This window comes from Aythya marila, assembly GCF_965140915.1.
Source record: "Aythya marila genome assembly, chromosome: 1".
Classification (NCBI taxonomy): Eukaryota; Metazoa; Chordata; class Aves; order Anseriformes; family Anatidae; genus Aythya; species Aythya marila.
The window spans coordinates 49,998,536-50,011,357 of NC_139042.1; positions in this window are offsets into that span (position 1 = coordinate 49,998,536).

Below are 12,822 nucleotides of genomic sequence, written 5' to 3' on the forward strand. Positions count from 1 at the left end.
GATGTAATTAACTGAATTCAGCATTTGGTATTACTTATAATCAACAAAGTAATTCTTAGTTGTTTTTTATTTATTTTGTTGTTTTCTGGAAAGGAGCTTTTTTGTTGCCTTTCAAAATGAATTAAATGAAAAAGGAATATTGCAAGAATTGACTATATTTGATCAATATATGTCACACATCGTATGACATATTTCTGTATTAAAGTGCATATGTAAGTAATATCTTTTATCATATTCCCTATTCTAAGTTCATTTTGGCCAACAAGAAAAGAAAAAAAAAAAAAGTAATGCATATGTAAATCCATAAAATCCAGTTCTCATAAGAATAGAAAAGAGAGGATACTTCACATTCACAGGAATAAAGCAAACATTTGTGATTGAAAGATCAACAAATATTTTGATTATAAATAACTGTAACCAGGGCTGATTCATCAGTCTTATATTGATATGATGTAAACATTCATAGATATCTTGAATCAGCACTAACAGAACAGACAACAGACAACTCCATCAGTTTAATATATACAGATGATATATACATATTTTACTACCCAAATTTTTGTTCTGCTTTATTTTGACAAGAATAAATTAAATAGTTTCTTCAGTTAATGTTTTGAATTGAAAATCAAATGTAATTAACTGTGAGAAAGCTTGTTTTACATGCCAGACCAAACATACCAGCTTATGTTTTTGTACATTTATACTTACAGCAGTAGATAATGGGAAATAAGTAATAATCTACAAATCCAATCTAGAAATTACTTCAGTTTCTGGTTTTATAAAAGCTGTCTATAACTCATAGACTTTGAAAGTCAAAAGTCTGACTTTTTTCTTTTGTTTTTCATTTGTTTGTTTAATTGTTCATCTTACTTATTTTGAATTCCCATTCTGGTCAAAAGTCTAGCAAAGACAACAAGGTGAAGATAAGGACACAAGTCAAAAGGCCAGGGCACAGACTTAATGAAGAATCCTGGGATGGAAGACAGGATGAAAGAGCACACACTGTTTAGGCTAGGCCATTGAAACTGACTGGAAAAGGGGAATAATTTGGAATAAGAAAGGAGTCACAGATTTGGTCAGCATATATGTAAAAAAGGATTCTGACTCACTGGTCTGTTTCTAGAATAGACTGTAGATTACTGGATGAGACTAGCAGATATGTAGAATATTAAGTATTCTGCTAAGTAGAATACAAAGTGATATTTAAAAGACAAAGGGAAGACCACAAAAAATGTACCAGCAGGAAGCTGGAAGAGATGTGCTGAAAGATATATATAAGGGTATGTGCAAGAAGACAGCATCTGCTGCTTTAAGGGTGTCTGGTAAAGGCTATTTTCAATGCAAATAGGGATAATGAGAAAAGAGGAGTCCCATACGTGAACATACAGAAACAAAAACCTAAATGACAAATGATAAGGGAAGCAGTAACAGAGAGTGTTACACAACTAGAAACACACCTATCTAGTCATAGTAATTGATAAAGATATGTGGAATGTGGGAATGTTTATTTCAGTAAGATTATCTGATGGAGAACTTTGTCTAATGGTATGCTAAGAAAAAAAAGGGGAAGCCATAAAAGAAAAAAAAATAATAATAATGGAGACACAGATCTTACAGACAAACATAGCAGAGACAGACAAGAAACAAACCTTTGTCAGTCACACTAGTTGATATCTGAGAATTCATCCTGTGAATTAAGAAACTGCCGGCAAACTGTGACTGCAACTTCTAACGATGCAAACTTTAGGGTCCACAGTGTTGGAGGCAGGTTTCTGAGAACGTGCTGACAGACAAAGGAATTCAGACAAAGGAGTTCAAAGGAAGGAAGAGCGTGGAAGAACATAGGAGAAATAGAAAGGAGTATAAAAGGTTTTTGTTGTGTTCAAACTGTGGCTGGTCAATACACTTGTCTGACCAAGCCCTGCTCCAGATCACCACAGTCTGTTCAATCTTCATATTAAATCTTTTCATTGAACTTCATAGCAGAGGAAAAACATACTTCTGTGATTTGGAGAGCAGTAGCTCTCTATTCTAACACATTTGCCAAAGAATGGTTCACCAACAAACCCAAATTAATATATTTATGGTTCTAAATTGATATCTTAAACTACTGGAAAGCTGAAGAGTAACATTAAGAATTCTAACTTACCAATGTCTAAAATAGCATTATTATTTTGAGAGATTGACTTAATTGAATTTGAACAATAATACATACACTTCTTTTCTCTATTCCAGATACAAACTCAGTAGTATAAAACCGTATCACTCTCTAGCACTTTGGCATTTTTATCTGAGTTTCTTAACAATAAGACATTTACAGGATGGTTTTCAAGATCAGTGAGGTCTATATTCTTTTTTTTTTTTTTTTTTCCCTAACAAACAAAAAAACAAACAAACAAACAACAAAAAAAATGTTCTTTGAAAACCCCAGGGGACAGACATCACATGGAAACATTTATGAAATTGCTCATTGATTTCTTTCTCAGAGGTAAAAGGTTCTGCACTCACTTCCTTGCACTCTTCTTCAATTCTAAGCATTATGCAGAACCCCTAGGAATAAAAAGACATTTTTTACCTCCTCTCCCATCACCTCGGCATCACAGGGCAAGGTCTTTCACAGAGCACAGCTGGATCTTTCTCTTTTTGCTTGCTCTGAATCCTCAGGCCCTGCTGCTTGTCCTGCAAGCTCATGCTGGTGGAGATTGGCTAGCTGCCAAAAAGTGGTCAGTTTTCATTATTCTCCAAAATTTGCATAGAGGCTTCTACTTGCTGCCCTCTCAGAAAATTTGAAGCACTGTGTTTTCTATGAACACAAATTCCATCACCAGCCCAATCTGTAGTTTACTGTGCATTGAAAGAACAGTGTAGGTAGGAAGGTAGGAAGGAATTAGGATGATTGTAACTACTGATTCTAGTAGGAATCTTACTATTACCCACTTTAATTCTTCCTTCTTTGTACGAAAAGGATTAGAATTCTAACTAGATGTTACTTACCGGCTTTGAACTCTTTTGGGTGTAAGATGTGTTCTCCCATTGCATCTGTTTCCCTTTTTCTTCATGTGGAGCATGCTGCAAGTTAATGTCTTTCATCATGTAAAAGAAATGTCGTCTACTTTAATGCTTGCAGACTCATATATGATGATAACAGTTTTGGTTAGTCCCTCAACTAACTGCTAAAACTCTTAAATGAAACTCAGTCCACTTTAACATGTCTTCTAGTCCCAACTGAAGTTCTTATTGTTATGTTGATAAACAAAACACTTTAATCAAAATCTTGCTTTATCCTCAAAACAGGTAGAATATTAACTTCTTTAATAATCTTTAAAATGTTTGTTTGACCTGCCACAATATTTGGAATAAGCAACTGTCCCATGCAGAAGCAACTCAGGATACTTTGAAGTTTAAGATACTTTAAGTAACATAATAATCTACTTTCTCTGTAGGGTGATTTTTTTTTTCCATAACTTCACAAGTTGCTTCACAAGATGCTTCTTCCTGATTTTAATTCTGATTTATCCACTTAAAACTCAGAAACATCTGTTTCATTTTCCAGTGTATAACATTTATTCTATGATGATAATTAATTTATTAATAATTTTAAAATTATTCTTATAACTTTTCCTCGGATTGCTGTGGCTTTGAGATAATGCTTAGCCTCACTGAAACTATCTTTCAGAATTTCTCACCCTGAAGAGGGAAGGCAGATTGGTACATGTCATCAGATATCATGTTGATTTGGGAATTTGTGTTGCTATGTTGAAAACACAATGAAAAGCTGGACAATTTCCTTATTGCTTCCTATCAGTTTAGCAATTCCCTACTCTAATCTCATTTTATGTAGTCTTCTCAAAGAAATTGAAAAAAAAAAAAAAAAAAGAATTAGTTTACAGAAGTTCTTAGTGGCAGAAAAAGAAAAAAGAAAAAGAAAGATAAAAGGAAAAGGAAAAGGAAAAGGAAAGGGAAAGGGAAAGGGAAAGGGAAAGGGAAAGGGAAAGGGAAAGGAAAAGGAAAAGGAAAAGGAAAAGGAAAAGGAAAAGGAAAAGGAAAAGGAAAAGAAAAAGAAAAAGAAAAAGAAAAAGAAAAAGAAAAAGAAAAAGAAAAAGAAAAAGAAAAAGAAAAAGAAAAAGAAAAAGAAAAAGAAAAAGAAAAAGAAAAAGAAAAAGAAAAAGGGAAAGAAAACGAAAAAGAAAAAGAAAAAGAAAAAGAAAAAGAAAAAGAAAAAGAAAAAGAAAAAGAAAAAGAAAAAGAAAAAAGAAAAAAAGAAAAAGAAAAAGAAAAAGAAAAAGAAAAAGAAAAGGAAAAAGAAAAAGAAAAAGATTTCTGTTTTAATCTCCTGTCACTTCAGTGGCACTATATATCATCTTTGAGTTTCTAAAATATTTTACGATTCCTATTTTATTTTATTTTTTGAAGGTGAGGGAATTTTTATTCTGAATTTTATGGATCCAGCTTTGCTTTCTGTATCACATTTCTGAGGAAAGCTATTGACAGGATATTTCTATTTAGGGTTTTAAAGCATGGCTTTTAATATTTTTCCGTGTGAAGACCAACCTTTTTTTTGTCTATTTAGATTCATAATTAATATTTCGATATTATTTTTCTTATAATCAACACTAGTTTAACAGCTGTTGACTGAAAAGTACAATTTAACTGAATGCTCTGGCTTCTTGAATATCATAGACTTTTTGACTCAGTCAGATACTGAGCTCAGGTAAGTTAGACTAAATCCCCTCAAGTGCTGGAGCAGAAGTTCCCCTGCAGCCCATGGAGAGGCCCATGGTGGAGCAGGTTGTTTCCTTCCAGCTCATGGGGTACAACTGCAGAGCAGATCTCCACTCTGTAACCTGTAGAGGAGCCCACAGTGGAGTAGTTTGTCCCAAAGCAGTTTGGTGCATGGAGAGAACCCACAGAAAAAATTCCAGGACGGAAAGGAAGTCTGTGAAGAGGGGCCCACGCAGGAGCAGGTGATCTGCTGGGAGCTGCTGTTCATGGGGAGCATGTGCTGGAGTAGTTTGCTCATTATGGATACACCCCATGGTATGTACTCATATTGGAGCAGTTCTGGAAGAGTTTCTATCTGTGGAAAGCCCATGCAAGATCAGTTTGGGAATGCCTGCATCCTGTGGGAGGCACCCCACGCTGAAGCATGGAATGAGTGAAGGTGAAAGAGCAGCAGATGACTAAGTGTTGAGATGCCTGACTGCAACTCCAATTCCCCACTCTCCTGCACCACTTGAGGAGAGAAGGTAGAAAAGGGTGGATGAGAAGTAAAGGTGTTTCTAGTTTGCTTTTAGTTTCTTGCTGCTCTAACCTGTTAGTAACAGACAATATGTTATATTAAAAAACTTAATTTTCTTTTATGACTGTACTGGGTCTGGCTAAAACCACCACAATGACAAGGTCACTCTATTGACCAAGGGAAGCCATTTGACATAATCTTTTTGGATTTCAGCAAAGCTTTTGACACAGTATCCTTCCAGACAAAATGTCTGGCATACAGCTAGATAAATAAATAATATGATGAGTGAAAAACTGCCTGACATTTCAGGCTCAAAGGGTTATAGTAAATGGGTTTATATCAGCCTGGTGGCCAGTCACTGCAGGGCCCTGTTTCAGGACCCTGTTTTCATAAATGACTTGAATGAAAGACTATAAGTTATACTAAGTCTTCAGACAATGCTAAATTGGGAGGAGATGTTGACTGTCAATGACAGAGAGGTCTTGCAGAGAGATCTAGAGAAATTTCAGAGCTGAGCAATCACAATCAATTTGAATTTTGGCCTGCATGGATGAGCAAGGAGCTCATCAACAAGATGAAAAAGAAGAGAAAGATCTATGAAATGTGGAAAAAGGGCTTGTCCTCTTAGGATGAGTATAGGAGTGTTGTCAGGGCCTGCAGGGACATGACAAGGAAGGCTAAAGACCACCTGGAGGTAAAGCTTGCAAAAGAGATAAAGAGATAAAGGACAATAAGACTTTATTTATTTATTTATTTATTTATTTATTTATTTATAAGTATGTAAACAGTAAAAGAAAGACTACAGATAATGTGGGCCCCCTGCTGAACGAGGCAGGTAGGTGTCCTGGCAACAGGGAACACTGAGAAGACAGAGATACTGAATCCCTTCTTTGCTTCAGTCTTTGCTTCAAAGACTCTCCCCGGGACTCCTGGACCCTGGAGGAAGGAGAAAGAGTATGGGAAATGGAGGGCTACCCCCTGTTTGATGAAGGAGTGGTTCAGGAGCGTCTGAGTGGGATCAGCACACACAAATCCCTGATGAGATGCATCCACATGTGATGAGGGAGTTAGCAGAGGTGATCGCAGATTATCATCATTGAAAGGTTCTGGAGAACAGGAGAGAAGCCTGAAGACTGGATGATATTCAGTGTTAGTCTGGTCTTCAAGAAAGACAAGAAGGAGGATCCAGGAAACTACAGGCCAGTCAGTGTCACCTTTGTCCCTGTAAAGGTGTTGGAACAGCTTGTTCTGGATGCCATCTCCAAGCAAATGGAAGAGAAGAAGGTTATGAGGAGTAGTCAGCATGGATTCACTAAGGGGAAATCACACTCAACCAACCTTGTTGCCTATGATGATGTCACTAGCTGAGTAGATGAGGGAAGAGCAGTGGATGTCATCTACCTTGATTTTAACAAGGCTTTTGATACCGTCTCCCACGACATCCTGCTAGCAAAGCTGAGAAAGTGTGGGATAGAGGAGTGGACAGTAAGGTGGGTTGAGAACTGGCTAACTGGCTGAGCTCAGAGGGTGGTGATCAGTGACGCAGAGCCCAGCTGGAGTGGCTGACATGCCAGAAGGCTGTGCTGACATTCAGTGAGACATGGGCAAGCTGGAGAGTTGAGCAGGAAGAAACCAAATGAAGTTTAACAAGAGCACGTTTAGAGTCCTGCACCTGGGAAGGAACAACTGCATGTTATCGCATGTTATCAGTACAGGCTGGGGGATGACCTGCTGGAGAGGAGCTCTACGGAGAAAGATCTGGGGGTCCTGGTGGATGACAGGTTGACCATGACTCAGTGTGCCCTGGTGGCTGAGAAGGCCAATGGGGTCCTGGTGTGCATTAAGAGGAGTGTGGCCAGCAGATCAAGGGAGGTGATCCTCCCCCTCTACTCTGACTTGGTCAGGCCTCGAAAAATGGCCACAAAATGGATCACAGGAAGTTCCACAACAACATGCAAAAGAACTTCTTCATGGTGAGGGTGATGGAGCACTGGAACAGGCTGCCCAGAGAGGTTGTGGAGTCTCCTTGTCTGGAGATATTCAAGGTCCATCTGGATGCCTACCTGGGCAACCTGCTCTAGGGAACCTGCTTTGGCAGGCAGGTTGGACCCGATGATCTCCTGAAGTCCCTTCCAACCCCTACAATTCTGTGATTCTGTGAATTTTAACAAGAGAAAGTGCCAGATTCAGCACCCCTGGCTATACATACAGACTGGGGGAATGAGACGCTGAAGAGCAGCTCCACAGAAAGGGATCTGGGGGTTTTATTTAACAGCTTATTTAACAGCTAGCTAAAGGTGATCCAGCAGTGTGCCCTGGCAGCCAAGAGGGCCAACCATACACTGGGGTGCATCAAGCACAGCATTGCTAGCCAGTCAAGGGAACCAACTGTCTTTAGTTTCATTAGTTTACACTTGATATTGAAAGTCATGCAGTATGAATCCTATGCCCATGATTAAACTGACCTGTTAGATGTCTCAAGAAGAGTAGCACATATGAAATCAAGTCCTTGGTGACCAACAAAAGAAAATAATAAAATATGCTGCTATGATCTCTATGGAAGTATATCAATGGTTCCATACTCCTTTGGAATTTTGATGATAAAAATATAATCCCTGATAGTATTCTCAACTTCTCTACCTGAAATATGCATAAAATATGCTGGGTGGTTACTCCAGAAATATTTCATTTTAGTAGATAATGTTTCACCTCATCTTTTGCTGGGGCAAATTTATTGATGCATTCATGAGAAAATACAGAGTAGATTTATTATCCTGCTGTGTTTGTCTAGTGTGTGTCCTGTTTTACCTGTCTTGTTCTGCTGTGCAATCTTTCCTTTCTGTATCATCACTTACTATGATGATAGTAACAGCTAGCACTAGTGTTACTGCCAGCATATATTAAATAAGTAAATAAATAAATAAATAGTAATGATACACACACAAAAAATACATTTGATCTCAGCTTCTTTTGGTGAAAAAAATAAAGGGTTTCTCTGCATTAAACTTTCTTTTATTGACTCGCTTATCTATCCTTATATTTTTTATTTTTTCCTTGTTATTTGTATTAACTTTCATTTCACTTCACTCTTTCTAAACCAAGATACAGATGGAGAGATATGTGGTAACTGTTAATATATGACTGTATAAATTAGTGCAAACACACTGTATTGTTTCTGCAAAAGAGTGTGTCCAGAGAAGGGATGTGAAGCTGGTGAAGGGTCTGGAACAAAAGTCCTGTGAGGAGTGGCTGCAGGAGCTGGGGCTGTTTAGTCTGGGGAAGAGGAGACTCAGGGGAGAGAGACCTTACTGCTCCCTACAACTGCCTGAAAGGAATTTGTGGGTAGACAGGGGTCAGCCTCTTCTTGCAGATAGATAGTGACAGGACAAGAGGGAATCAGAATATCCTGAGCTGGAAGGGACCCACAAGGATCATCAAGTCCAGCTCTTGGCTCTGCAAAGGTCTACCCAAAAATTCAGACCGTATGACTGAGGTCATAGTACAAAAGTTTCTTAAACTCCGACAGGATTGGTGCCATGACTACATCCTTGGGGAGTGCTCCAGTGCATGACAACCATCTTGGTGAAGAACCTTTACCTGAGAGTCACCAGAGAGTAAAGACTGGCACCTGCCCATCCACTACCCTCATGAGAAAGCTGTAGACTGCAGTGAGGTTGCCCCTCACCTTCCTCCTTTCCAGGCTGAACAAACTGAGTGACCTCAACCACTCCTCATATGTCTTCCCCACTACATAATTGTAGCCCATCTCTGGACACTTTCCAATGGCTTCACATGCTTTTTTGTACTGTGGTGCCCAAAACTGCACACAGTACTTGAGGTGAGGCCACACCAGCTTAGAGTAGAGCGGGACAATCACTTCCCTTGACCAACTAACAATGCCATGCTTGATGCACCCCAGGACACAGTTGGCCCTCCTGGCTGCCAGGGCACACTGCTGGCACATGTTCAGCTTGATATCAACAAAAATCCCCAGATCCCTCTCTGCAGGGCTACTTTTGGAATGGCCTCAAATTGCACCAGAGGAAGTTGGTGCAACTTGAGGCCATTCCAAAAGTAGCCCATGGCTTCACCGATGGGCTGAGGTCAACTGCATGAAGTTCAACAAGGCTTAGTGCCGGGTCCTGCACCTGGGGCGCAATAACCCCAAGCAGAGCTACAGGCTGGGAGATGAGTGGTTGGAGAGCTGCCAGGCAGAGAAGGACCTGGGAGTGATGGTGGATAGTCGGCTGAATATGAGCCAGCAGTGTGCTCAGGTGACCAAGAAGGCCAACGGCATCCTGGCTTGTATCAGAAACAGTGTGACCAGCAGGGCTAGGGCGGTGATCGTCCCCCTGTACTCAGCTCTGGTGAGGCCGCACCTCGAGTACTGTGTTCAGTTTTGGGCCCCTCACTACAAGAAGGACATCGAGGTGCTTGAGCGGGTCCAGAGAAGGGCGACAAAGCTGGCGAGGGGCCTGGAGTACAAGTCCTACGAGGAGCAACTGAGGGAGCTGGGCTTGTTTAGCCTGGAGAAGAGGAGGCTCAGGGGCGACCTTATCGCTCTCTATAGGTACCTCAAGGGAGGCTGTAGCGAGGTGGGGGTTGGTCTGTTCTCCCACATGCCTGGTGACAGGACGAGGGAGAATGGGCTTAAGTTGCGCCAGGGGAGTTTTAGGTTAGATGTTAGGAAGATCTTCTTTACTGAAAGGGTAGTTAGGCATTGGAACAGGCTGCCCAGGGAAGTGGTGGAGTCACCATCCCTGGAAGTCTTCAAAAGATGTTTAGATGTAGAGCTTAGTGATATGGTTTAGTGGGGACTGCTAGCGTTAGGTCAGAGGTTGGACTCGATGATCTTGAGGTCTCTTCCAACCTAGAAATTCTGTGATTCTGTGATTCTGTGATTCTGTGAAGTTTAGGTTGGAAATTAGGAAAAAAATCTTCTCAAAAATAATAGTTAGGCATTGGAACAGGTTGTCTGGGAAGGTGGTGGAGTCATAATCCCTGGGGATGTTTTAGGAAACCTTGGACATGGTGCTTAGGGACATGGTTTAGTGAGTGATATTGGTAGTAGGGGAATGGTTGGACCGGATGATCTTGAAGGTCTTTTCTAACCTTAATGATTTTATGATTCTTTGATTCTACTTCTTTATCTGTCTATGTATATAATGATATCATCATTATTCAATATATTTCCATTCTTATTAGAGGATCATTGGTCACAGATAAATGATTTTCAGAAGTAACTTAGAAGTCATTTCTTTCATACTTCATCTCTACATCATTTCTAACCTCTTATTTTTTGCTTTATAAAAATCTAGGATGGAAATATTTCCTACTGTAAAGATTTCTCCAAATTACTTCTCCCATTCTTGATAGAAATTCAACCGTGTCCTTTTCTAAGAATCCCTGGTCAAGTATTTGGCAAGGAAAAGTGCATTGTTCTTAGTTATTTATCTGGTTTTGTTTGTTTGTTTGTTTGTTTTGTCTTGTTTTCACAATGATTCTTTGAAGACTTTTAATTTTATTTGTTGATTTAACTGCTTCTATAATTTCTCTTTAAATGTGTAAATGTCCATGATACTGCAAATAGTTTTGCTGATCCTAACATGAAGAGCATCATGTAAAATCTAGTAGATCATACCTTTTCTGAGGTATTTTCTGGAATTTTATGCTATCATTGTTTAGCTTGAGTTTATGTTGCTTTCCAAACACAGGGAGACCTAGGGGCTTAGGATGTGTTTTTATCCTGCCCCTTCTGTCTTCTCTGGTACACACTTCCCATAACTTTCATTGCAGTTGAAATGAAAAGAAGTATCATATGCTGGATGAAGTTAATTTAATCTTCTTTCTGTGAATCCATGCAACAGAATATCTGCTGAATATTCTGTCATAATTCTGTTATAATAATGCTGAAAAACTAAAAACATTCTGTCTGTGATTAGAAGCCTTCCCTGAAATGTAGAGCTGAGTTCAGAGTACCAGATATTATCCTGATTAAGACTTATGATAATTTAAGAAGTAATTCAGTTTTCCTTATTGAAGGATGACAATATTTTCCCTTTGGATTATTGTACTGTTGACCTAATTTACTTGGGAACACTAGTCTAAAATTAGTGATGTATATCAAGTCCAGCAATCAGCAATAAATTATCTAGCAATTTCTTCAGGCATTTGGAGAGAATAGAAAATTAAAAGTCCACAGTAGTGGAACAAATCTTCAGTGGGTATAATAGGTGAAAATGCTCATAACAAAATATAATAAAATAACTTAAAAGCTCTCTTCCAAATGAATGTTGTCTCTAGATTTTTGTTTCCCTAAGTGTAAACAAGGAAAACCTGTTGCTCAGCTACTGAAAAATGATGAATGCAAGCTGTTTTATAGTGACAAAATATATTCTATCACCATTTTTAATAAGGACTTCAGAAGAAACTCATTAAAAATATCTTTAAAACTGTGAAGAACCATTTATAGTTGTGTCAAATTCAGGATATAATTTCAAGGAGTTTCACTGTTAATTCACTGTGCCTTCCTTCTAGGGATACAGACAGTAGAATTCTGTTCAAATCAGATGATAACATAAACACATTCTGGTGTAACTGATAAAATCACTTTGCATGCTTTTGGAATAAATACATATTGTAGAGAAGATGAATGTGTTGCAATAATCTACAGGAAAACCAGAAGTTCTTGGAAGAACACCTTAATTATAGTGTCTTCTTGTTTCTAAAAAAATGCTTCATAATCAGTAGTTATTATGATGATGACATAAATGTGTGATTAATGAGGCAATAGCAATCTATTGCATAAACAACACCAGTATCAAGTTATGTTTGGCCTATGACCTTTGACTCTTTATTTACATAGTAAATAATGTGGTGTCAGTTTAAGGTATAGCATGTTTATTATAAAATCACAGAATGATTTGAGTTGGAAGGGGCCTTAAAGATTATCTAATTCCAACTTTCCTTCCATATGCAGGGAAACTTCCCACTAGATCAAGTTGCTAACACCTCCAGGGATGAGGCAACCATAACTTCTCCGAGCTACCCGTTCCAGTGCATCTTCACTGCTAATAGCAAATAAATACTTATGCAACTTGTAATATGCAGTGTGAAATGAGCAAAAACAATTTTTTTTCAGTAATGGCATGCATATTTAAAAAAATAAATAAATAAAAGAAAACAGTCTGAGACTATGTTTAGATTAGTATGCTGAGATAATATAGTGAAACATAAATATATGCAATGCTGAAATTAAGTTTTGTATTTTAGATACTCTTTAAAAGATTTTTCTCTCGCTTATAACTTATTTACAGAGTTTACATTAAAATCACATTCTAGAATCATATAATGGTTTGGGTTGGAAGGGACCTTACAGATCATCAAACTCCAACTCCCCAGCCATGGGCAGAGACACTTGCCACTAGACCAGGTTGTTTTAAGCTCTGTCCAACCTGCTCTTGAACGCGTCCAAGGATGGGGCATCCATAATTTTTCTGGACAACCTGTGCCTTTCTACCCTTACAGTGAAGAATTTCCTCCTAAGGTCTAATCTAAATCTACCTTCTTTCAGCTTGAGACCA